Genomic DNA, 9,647 nt, shown 5'->3' with positions numbered 1-9,647 from the left:
TCCCGTTGCCGGTCTCGGTCCGGTACGGGCGCGACACTGAGGGTTGCGATCCATTGCCGGACACGAAAAAAGACAAAAAGGAAAAAAAAAAATTATTTGCTAATTTTAGTTACCATACAGCTTTAGCTAATCTGGAATGTCAAAGGCCTTGCTGAGAGTAACTATTAAAGCCCCTAATGACAGTATCTTTGGGTTTTTTCCACTATGTAATTTGAGGGAGGCTTCCAAAACGAATCTATGCATTCACCATTAACCTGGATTAAACTGATGAAGGCTGATGATTTTGTGGTGTAATTACTCTGAGTAAATAACTAATAATGCGTCTTGACATTTGGGAAAATGTCCCCCAGATTCTATTTTCATGATGGCTAAAATACTCATGAAGGCCAGTAAGCCCCAAAAATGAGTCAAATTTGAAATTCAACTGTTAGAAACATTGGGAAATGCTTAGGGAGTCCACCAATATTTTAGAAGAGATGTATTTGAAAAGTCATCTCCAAATCCAGGAATTCTCCTAACTTTTTTATATGACTTCTTTTTCAGTTTATTAGCTCCTCCTCTTCCTAGTTATAATGGCCGGAGTTGATGGAGATGCAGTGGACACAGATGACTTGCAGGTGCGCTGTGCTGTGACAGCTGCCCCCCGTGTGGAGCGCTCTTCTGCGCATGCACTGGGCATCCGAAGGCTCTTCCCGCCTGCTCTAGCTGCACCAGGCACCCTGCCCTGCATGGGCCACTCAGGGCCATGGCCTGTCTGTGGCTGAGATAGGAAGTTTAACAACAGGGCTGGGTGATCTGACCCTAGAATTTTTGTCCCCAATGTCTCAAATAGTTTCTGCTGTGTTTACTAACTCCATGTTTATTTTGCCCAGATTTTTTCCCTCTTAATCTTTACAGTCCATCTGTGTTTTATGAGCAATTAAATCCATGAATAGTTTTGGTTTATTTCTCCTTAAATTTGTCAGAATGCAGTTTTTCTGTCTGTACAGAGTTTGATGTCTGAGAATGCCTGTGAGCCCCTTGCTAACAACAGGCATTCACATTTTTGATGTGAGTAAACCCAGTCACTAAGAAAGAGTTTTTTGAGTTTGTCCCATGTTTGCAAAGTCTCATCCTCACTTTGCGCCTTGCGTGCAGCAAGCCCTGACTGCTCATAGCCAGGCGGGGTGTGCATTCTGAGCTGGCTTCTGGCTTCCTCTCTCTTCACCCCACATGCGTCATTCCAGCCCCACCAGTGTTGGGGTGGCAGCAGGGCCCCCAGGGCATGCCTCCTTATCTGGGCTGTAGGGCACCCGCCTGGAGCCATGGGTCATGGTGGGGGTTGGTCACCAGAGAGCAAAGTCTTCCACTGCCTGTCCTGGGTAGACAGAAGTAATTAATTTTTAACTCTTGTTGTATGCTGTAATTAGAGGACTGTCTCTTGCCTTAGAAAAGAAAGGAGGCCAAGGATGCTCACTTAGACTTAGACCCACATTCTTTGAAACCAAGTGTTCAACACTGCTCGTGGTGAAGTCAGTCCCGGGAGATTGTCAGACAGCAATAAACTGACCTATGTGATCAACACACACACGTACATACACACTTCCCTGTTATGAAAGGGATGGCTGTTGACATCATCCAGAAATATTTTATAAATGTTCAGTCAACTTTCTTCTTGGGCTTATTGAGAAATTCTAAGAAGAGAGAGCACTTGAATTACTCTCGCCTAGTGTGTGTGTGTGAACTAGTTTAGACAGAATGGTGTTGGATGAATTCCACAATACTCAATACTTTTCTACTTCTAACTTCACAGTCTCATCATTAGTTCCTAAAGTTATACCTGAGATATAAGGATAAAAGTTACCATTGTTCAACCCCCTGGGTTAATAGGTGAGGAACCGAGGCCTGGAAAAGTTCAGGTGTTTCTCCAGAGACAGAGTTTGTAGTAAAGCTCAGACTAGGGCCAGGGCTCCTGTGCTTCTGTGTTCTTTCCATTACAGGTGTTGATGTCAGTGACTGAGTCTACACTCTATATGTACACACAAACACACTCATACACACACACGGTCACATATACATTTAATACTCTCTTTGGAGGGAAGAGGCAAGAGGGATCTTGAGAAATCCTGGAATCACCAGTTGTTCTCTTCCCAAGTTATAAAAACTTCCTTCCCCTGCACCCAACCCTGACGGCCCTCCCCTCCCCCTTGTCTTCTACAAGACCATTTCCTCATGAAATTTATGTAGATAAAAATGATGTTCAAACTTAAAAAATGATTCTGTCACCTGCATCGGAGTAAGACGACACCAGTCCTCTCTTGCAGTTGTGTTTCGGTCTTGATGGGCGAGGACGTCTCTCTAGCAGCAGACAGCATGCATCTTCGACAGCTCTTTGCTGTGCTGACATGTGGAGACTAAATCAGAGAGAAATAAAAATGAAGGCATCAAGACCAACAGTTTCAAGAGTCCAGAACCAGCCAGGTGTAACCTGTAATCAGCTCAAGTTAACAGGTGTGGGGCTATGGCTAATGTCTGGAATCCCACTCACAGCGCCAATTGTCGTGCTCTTAATCCTGTTTGTGATGTCAATTGTAAAGCTAGGTGACCATGATAGTTGTTGGGCTCTTTTACCTGCCACTAATCCAGTAATCCTGCCAACTGGGCCAATTGTTGAGCTAGGGCTGGGTCTGGAGCTCCCAGACCTGTCAAGCCCATTCCCAGACTGAGTCAAAAACCCTTCATATGCCAGGGCGGGTCACCAGACCCCACACACGCCAGGCTGGGTCCCCAGACCCCTTCATGGAGGTCTACGAGCTAAGTAACTGGCCAAAAGATCCTTGTGAGATAGGGTGGCCCCCACTTTCATAACATACGAAATTCACTTCTGTGAAACTGCTTACTGTGTGACAAGGTCGATTGATTAAGTTTAACTAGTGTTTGAATTGCTTAGAAAATGTTGTTTGAAAATCCCCCCTCAGCTCTTCATCCCCCTTGATAGAAGTTAAAAGCTAAATATTACAGGCTGTTTTCTCTCACCTGCTACCAGAGGGTGGTGGTCAGCCTTTGTCTCTAAGAGGCACAGAGGAGTGGTCAGGCTGGCCTGGGTCTCCCCGAGGAGTATTGAGAACCAAGCCTTTTGCTTCCACATGTGGAAGGTCTGGCCTCATTGAGACTATTCCTTGTTATTACTTGTTATTGTTGAAAGGCCTCCAAGGCCAATGGCTCCTTTTTTGATCTAGCTTTTCATTTTGAAAGAGTTTTAGATTTACTGAAGAGTTGCAAAGATAGTGCTGAGAGTTCCTGGTCCTTCTTGCAGCTTCCTCTAACGTTAACATCTCACAAAACCATGGTGCATTTATCACCAGTACAATACAGTTAACTAAACTACAGTACTATTAACTAAACTATAGATTATTTAGACGGCACCATATTTTCCACTAATGGCTTTTTCTCTTTCAGGATCCCATCCCATCCCCCATCCCCCCATCCCCCCATCCTCTGTGGCATTTACTTGTGTCTCTTTAGTCCAATCTGGGACAGTTCCTCAGTGTTTTTTGTGACCTTGACACCTGTGAATAATACTTGTCAAATATTTTGTATAATCTTCCTCAAATTGGGCTTGTCTGGTGCTTCTCATGGTGACACCAAAGCTGTGGGTTTTGGGGGCGGATGGCATAGGAGTGCTGTGTCTGTCTCATCTCCCCACGCCCAGGGGCACATGACATCAGCACGACTCATCACCTGTGGTGCCACCTTCTTCCCTTGGTTAAGGTGGTGTCACCAGATCTCCCCACTGTGAAGTCACTGCTTTGCCCTTTCTGTACTCTGCCCCTTAGCAGAGGGCAACTAAGCCTCAAGTCCTGGAGGCAGGAGTGTTGAAGAGTGTGTGGTCATGTGTTAAAACTACCAAAGAAATCAGGAAAGATTCTGGGTAGAGCTTTGAGGCTGTGCCGATGTTGTGCTTCTCAGCAAAGTTTTGAGCATGCATTTTAGCACACCTCAGGGGGTCTTGCCTGCAGCAGTTGTTACTGTGTGTTATTCTCATGGTGGTTTCTATTTCCCTCAGCCCTTTCTCATTTGTTATTGTGATTACTCTGTAAGAAAGATGTGCTCCTTCTCTCCCATTTTCCTTATGTGTTCTATCATTTATTTATATCAGCATGGGCTCATGGCTATTTATTTTATTATTTGGGGTATAATCAAATACTATTATTATTTAGTTTTGCTGCTAAAATTGTTTTGGCTTTGACCATTAGTAGCTCTTTCAGGATTTTTCCTTTTGAAATACTGCCATCTCCACCCTTTCACCCCTTGCTCCCAATATTTTTTTAAATCACTTGCTTTCTAGCACAACAAGATGCTCCAAGCTCATCTTATATTTTCCCTTCCCCAGCCCTAGACTCAGACACTTCTCTGTGGATCCCTGGTTCCCTTTACTGGAGAGTGGTGTTAGGAACCAGAGTCTAGGTGCTGCTGTGCTTACTGCTCCTGGGCATCAGTGTCTAAGCTGTCTCAGCAGGCAGGACTAGAAAAAACGTGTGCATATTAACACATGTATACACGTTCATATGTATTTATTTCTGTGTACTCATTGTACACGTATTAAACGGGAGCTCATACTGATCTCTCTGGCTATAATCTAGAAGTATAGGGTTCATTCTAGCATCTTCCCCCCTTGCTTATTTGTAAAGTTTTTTCTCTTTGGGTAAGGTACACAGGTCTCATTATCTATGATGTATTAACTGATCTGTTTAATCCTAGTATACAGGTAGTTTCAGAATTGTTAACCTCTACTACTATGAGAAACAAATATACTCACTAGACTATAGTTCTTATGTATATTCATTTTGTCTTAAGCCCTATAGTGCCCAGTCGGGTAGATCTTTTAAAAAACAACCCCTATTATAACCACCCTGTTCTACCACCCCCCACCCCCCCGACTCCTAATTCTCCTTAAGTCGCTGTATTAGTTAGTTTTCTGTTGCTGATATCAGAATATCTGAAACTGGGTAATTTATAACAAAATGAAATTTATTTCTTACAGTTTAGGTGGTTGGGAAGTCCAAGGTCCAGGGGATACATCTGGTGAGGGCCTTCGTCTTGGTGGGAACTCTGTACAGAGTCCCATGGCAGCCAAGGTATCACTTGGTGAGGGGTGGGCAAGAGAGCTTGTTAACGTGCTCACTTGCTCTCCTTATAAAGCTACCAGTCTACACTTGTGATAACCCATTAGAACAAGAACCATTCATGAGAGCATAATCCTCATGACCCAATCACTTCTAAAAGGTCCCACCTTTCAACACTGCTGCATTTGGAATCAAGCTCCCATGTGAGCTTTGGAGATGACAAACATTCAGACCATAGTTCACTTGCTCATTTTTCTCCATTGAAGTTACCATATTCTATTTTCTACATAGTTACTAAATTGTGTCTGTCTCCCTGAGTAGGATGGAAACTCTGTGTGGGCAGGGGACTTTGCTATTTTGTTCACTGTCACCTTGGAGAGTGCCTGGCACATCATGGTACTCAACACATATTCATTAGTGAAGGGAGCACAGGCAATTGAGGTTGAAGACCACATGAACGCAAGTGTCTGTTTACTATAAGTGGAGCCCAAACAGAATTTTAATAATTCTACAAGTAATCTGGGCAACTGATCAGTATTTCTCTATTTTTCATTTTTGCAGCAAATCAGCATTTTTAAGACAAGCCTCAGCCACTCCCCTGAAGCCTCCTGGAAATCTGCTGACATCTCATAGCACTGGAATAACCTTCAGGACTAGCTCCCAATCTGGACTGTGCACTGGAACCCAGTACCTGGGATCTATTTCTGGGACTATGATCAAATTGGCCTGGGGTAGAACCTAAACACTGGAATTTTTACAAATTGTGATAAAGTATACATAACATAAAATTTACCATTTTACCTATTTGTAAGTGTACAGTTCAGTGACATTAAGTGCATTCACATTTTTGTGTAACCATCACCACCAGTCATCTCCAGAACTCTTCTCATCCTGCAAAACTGAAACTCTATACCCATCTAAACCTCTATACCCGTTAATGTCCCACTCTCTTTTCCCTCCCAGCCTCTGGCAACCTCCATTCTACCTTCTGTCCCTATAAACTTGACTACTCTAGGTGCCTCTGGAAGTGGAATCATCCAGTATTTGTCTTTTTGTGACTGTCGCATTTTACTTAGCATAAAGTCCTCAAGGTTCATCCATGTTGTAGATATGTCAGGTTTTCCTTCCTTCTTAAGGTTGAATAATGTTCCATTGCATGTATGTACCACACTTTATTTATGCATTCACCCATCAATGGGCACTCGGGTTGTTTCCGTCTTTTGCTTATTGTGAACAATGCTACTGTGCACATGGTGTATAAACATCTCCTCAAGTACCTGCCTTCAATTCTCTTGGGTATCGACCCAGAAGTGACATTGCCAAAACACTGGGATTTGTAAGTGGCTTTTCAGATGGTTCTGAGGAGCAGCCAAGGCTGTGAACCCACGTCCCAAAGTCTTCATCACATCACACCACAAACAGGCTGGGATCTCAATGGCTGAAGTCACTCCATTCATATTTTTTGAATTTATAAATGTATAATAAAGTGTACTTGGATGCCACACACACAAAAATTCAGACTGATGTTTCTAGAAAAAAAATTAAAGCTGAAGGGATTTTGATAACGGGTTTTAAGGAAGTAGTCATAATGTCAATGTGCCACCTGCAGCCCTAAATGCAAAGTTTCCTGTCAGCTTCCTTGTCTCTCCCAGGGTTCTGGTGGGAACTATAAGTGAGGGACCCAGAGCCTCTGAAAGTGCCTCCTGCCTCACCCCCAGAGAGAAGGGGAGCTTCTTAGCAGGACTCCCCCATCTGTCTTCAAGCTGGTGGGTTTCACAACAGTCCCATAACATGGCTTGCCCTGGACCACGAGCATGGGGCTACAGAAGTACTGCCCAGCTGCTCGTCCTGTCGCTGTCTTGCCCCTCAGCAGGGCCCAGGGGAGCTGGCCAGTGTCAGGCAGGCTGCTGGCAGCTTCTGGGAAGCAGGAATCCCTCCCACCATCTCGGGCCAGAGCCTCCAGTTCTCAGGAATGAGGTGAGGCCTGGGGGGCTGCACCGTGGGCTGGAGGTGAGCGGGGGGCGAGGAGCTTCCTGTTGCCTGGCGCTTAGCTGCTCCCACCGGAGAGCAGGCGACTGCCTGCAAGTGAAGGAGGGGAGCCAGGGAGAGGGGGCTCCAGGCGGTGGGTCCTGCCCACCTGGAGGAGGACTGACCATGTGGTAAGTCTCCATGGCTCCTGCTCCCTGGAGTCAAGGTCATTGTTCAATGGAATGATGGCCATTGTGCTGGGACAGCTGAGCCTGCATCCCACACACAGGCATGTCACCACAGGGCCCAGCTGTGCAGGGTGGAGTGGGGGAGCCACCACCCAAGGGCAGTTATTATTTCTGAGAGTGTTGGCAACACAGGGTCTTCAGTTAATTGAAGGGGCTCTTCTGCCTGTATCCCAGTGACCATTGATCTCGGGCTGTCACACAGCCTCCATGCCTTTCCCCTTCATTCAGACCACTCCTATTTGCTTTCTCTTCAAACTCAAAAATAGGTGCAGTCCTGGCTGAGAAATCCCCACCCTCCCCCATATACACTCACACACCTCTGTGTGTGTGTGGGGGGGTCTCTCTCTCTCTCTCTCTCTCTCACACACACACACACACACACACACACCTCTACCTCCTGATGCCCTCTGAATTATTGGCTCCTGTTCTAACTACCTGCCTGTAGAAAGCTATGGCAAGAAGAGTAAGCAAGGAGAGTAGTCCATTGTCTCTTCTTTATCTACAAGCTTCCCACAAGCACCCCAATTTTGTCCCTGTGGGGCCCCCTGTGGTGCCACCAGCCCTCTGGGGTCCTGCTGGGTGCAGGCAGTATCCTGCTCCCATGCAAACCCTGGCAGAGAGCTGAGAAGCAGCTGTCCCATGTGCTGAGGTCGTGGTCTGCACCCTGTGCCCGTGCACAGAAGTCCTCACTACGCCTCACTTGTGTCCACCGTTGATATTGATACTAGATGGATAAAGGTGGCCACCACGTTTTTGCAAGGGACAGATGAAGGTATGGAGGAGGAAGGAAGAAAGAGACAAGTATCTATTGATCATCTGATACAATGTTTTCAATTTTTCTTGTCTACTACTCCAAGCAATAAATATATTTGTGTATAAGATACAACTGAAACAAAAATTCTGTGAAAAGCTTACCCTTACTATGTATGACATAGAAAAAATCTAAAACGTTAACATCAAATACGACTCTGAAAAGATTTTTAAGTTCAAACCCCCAATAAATCATTTAGAATCAACAACAAAAATCATTTCAAATCATGGCTTCCTAAATTGATTTTCCTTTCCATGAATAGGTGGCAACCCACATTCTCAAAACCACTAGCACCACCACGTGGCAGATGCTAAACGCTGGCATGTCTTACTTAACAAACACAGGGCATATTTGAGGATAATATGAGTAGCTCTGTTTTACAGATGAAGAAACTGGAAGCTCAGTTTAAGTCATTTGGAGAAATGCTTTGCCTAATAAAAGCCAATTCGGCGTATACAGAGCTTCCTCCTTCTTGTTACTCTCCCTGGGCTTCCGTGGCAGGAGTGAACATCTCCCCTGCTTGGGAGGAAGGTGCTTTCTGGAGCTGGGTCTGCTTGGGGTCCCCGGTGACAGCAGCTGCTCTTCAGTCTGCACCTGAGGATGCAGGTGACTCCTTGGCAGCCTTGTCTCACCTCCACGTCCCCCGCTCCGTGCTGCTGACCCAGCTGCCCTCACTCACTCTGGAGCACATCCTCTGCAGGAACTTCTTCCCTAGTGTTTGGGTTTGTTGTTTTGCTTTGCTCTACTTTGTTTTTTAATTGGCAAAGTCTGTTGCTTTGCTTCACATGGGGTGACAGAGATGCAAAAGGATTACTCAAAGCCCATTTCTTCTGAGCAGTGAGAAACCCTAAAGGGGTTAATTTTCCACAAACCCTCAAGAGAGAGGCATTCCTCCTTTGGGAAATTAACCCTGGACTGGGGTTCTGTCTCAGTATTTATTCTCCAGGCCAGAGAGTTACAGAAAAAGAACATAGGTGGAGTTATGGTTAAGTATAGTTTAACAATAGAAGCTGGTAATATCAGTGAAATAAAAAAGTGACATTCCATAATGCAATTTGCAAAAGGTTAAGTCAATCCACCAACAAAAGCTTATGCTTAGCAAATACTGTTTTCCTATAGCAGTTTCCTCAGTATTTGTACATAACAAAAAGCAACTTTCTTAACATATCAATCAGTAGTTTAACCTGCTCCAAGGACATCTGTCCTTGAGCCAGCAACTTTGTCATATTACAATTCTATATCCACAACAGAGACTTTAGCCTGGGAAAAGTTTCCTGTATTATGCAAGGTTAACATTTCTATATGTAATTTTTAAAAGTTAGGTTATACCTGAAACTACAGGGCTTTGGAAACTAGGCCCTATGAAATACATTTGTTTTATAAATGTTAGTATACTCCACAAAAGTCTGTGGCGCTGCAGGCTTAAACTTGTTTCAAATGGAATATATTCAAGACTGAGTTGAAATGAGTGCTTCATTTCTCTATGGAACTTGCTCTTCTCGGGGTCTTGCAAGA

The 9,647-nt window shown here is 44.7% G+C and overlaps 1 long non-coding RNA gene across 1 annotated transcript in view; it reads right to left on the bottom strand.

Annotated features, from left to right (window-relative positions):
- The window catches only part of LOC103593989, a 14,463-nt gene extending 12,053 nt beyond the window's left edge, over positions 1–2,410 (bottom strand). The window contains exon 1 of the long non-coding RNA XR_550805.1: positions 2,266–2,410. This is a non-coding gene — a long non-coding RNA (uncharacterized LOC103593989). The remainder of the gene's footprint in view (positions 1–2,265) is intronic.
- Between the last annotated feature and the right edge of the window lie 7,237 nt (positions 2,411–9,647).

The sequence above is a fragment of the Galeopterus variegatus genome, unplaced genomic scaffold (assembly GCF_000696425.1).
Source record: "Galeopterus variegatus unplaced genomic scaffold, G_variegatus-3.0.2 Scaffold1457, whole genome shotgun sequence".
NCBI classification, from domain to species: Eukaryota; Metazoa; Chordata; class Mammalia; order Dermoptera; family Cynocephalidae; genus Galeopterus; species Galeopterus variegatus.
The sequence above is the reverse complement of the archived record's forward strand: the minus strand, read 5'-3'. Positions and strand labels throughout refer to the sequence as shown.